The sequence below is a fragment of the Notolepis coatsorum genome (assembly GCF_963971535.1).
Source record: "Notolepis coatsorum genome assembly, chromosome: 10".
NCBI lineage: Eukaryota > Metazoa > Chordata > Actinopteri > Aulopiformes > Paralepididae > Notolepis > Notolepis coatsorum.
The window spans coordinates 20052683-20053522 of record NC_140174.1 but is presented as its reverse complement, the minus strand read 5'-3'; the positions used below and the strand labels follow the sequence as shown (position 1 = coordinate 20053522).

The window sequence follows — 840 nt, the reverse complement described above, 5'->3', positions numbered from 1 at the left end:
GTCTATATTTAAGTCTCGTAAAAGTCTATATAAACATTAAGTAGATGACACGTTATATAGACGCAATTTGTTCAGTTAGACAAAAAGAATAATAACACGGCGTCCAGAATTAAAACTCACGGGAAGAAAATTTTAACTCAGAGTGCTTTTTAGGTGAACCATCAATCCCAGAATGCAGTAGGCTTGTAAGTCTGACCTCCCTCTCCTCCTCTCTGCCTTTATACCGTCTCGGGGTGGGAGGGGGAGGGGCGAGGGGGGGGGGGGGGGGGGTGAGGGGCATGGCCAGAGGTTAGTCACAACAAAAACACTCCTCAACTAAAGTCTCCAGTCCATCAAACAGCAGACTGGTAGTTTTATTGTGTACAGTAGAGTCACTGGTAGTTTTATTGTTTACAGTAGAGAGAGACTGGTCATTTTATTGTGTACAGTAGAGAGATACTGGTAGTTTTATTCTGTACAGTAGAGAGAGACTGGTAGTTTTATTGTCTACAGTAGAGAGAGACTGGTAGTTTTATTATGTACAGTAGAGAGAGACTGGTATGTTTATTGTGTACAGTAGAGAGATACTGGTAGTTTTATTCTGTACAGTAGAGAGAGACTGGTATGTTTATTGTGTACAGTAGAGATAGATTGGTAGTTTTATTGTGTACAGTAGAGAGAGACTGGTAGTTGTATTGTGTACAGTAGAGATATACTGGTAGTTTTATTCTGTACAGTAGAGAGAGACTGGTAGTTTTATTGTCTACAGTAGAGAGAGACTGGTATTTTTATTGTGTACAGTAGAGAGAGCTTGGTAGTTGTATTGTGTACAGTAGAGAGAGACTGGTAGTTTTATTGTGT

General features: G+C 40.0%; 1 protein-coding gene across 1 annotated transcript in view; it reads right to left on the bottom strand.

The window, feature by feature from the left end:
- Nucleotides 1–182, bottom strand: part of LOC311236063 (uncharacterized protein) — a 4043-nt gene extending 3861 nt beyond the window's left edge. Inside the window, exon 1 of the mRNA XM_084323653.1 lies at nucleotides 121–182. The gene's annotated coding sequence lies outside the window, so the exon portion shown is untranslated. The remainder of the gene's footprint in view (nucleotides 1–120) is intronic.
- Between the last annotated feature and the right edge of the window lie 658 nt (nucleotides 183–840).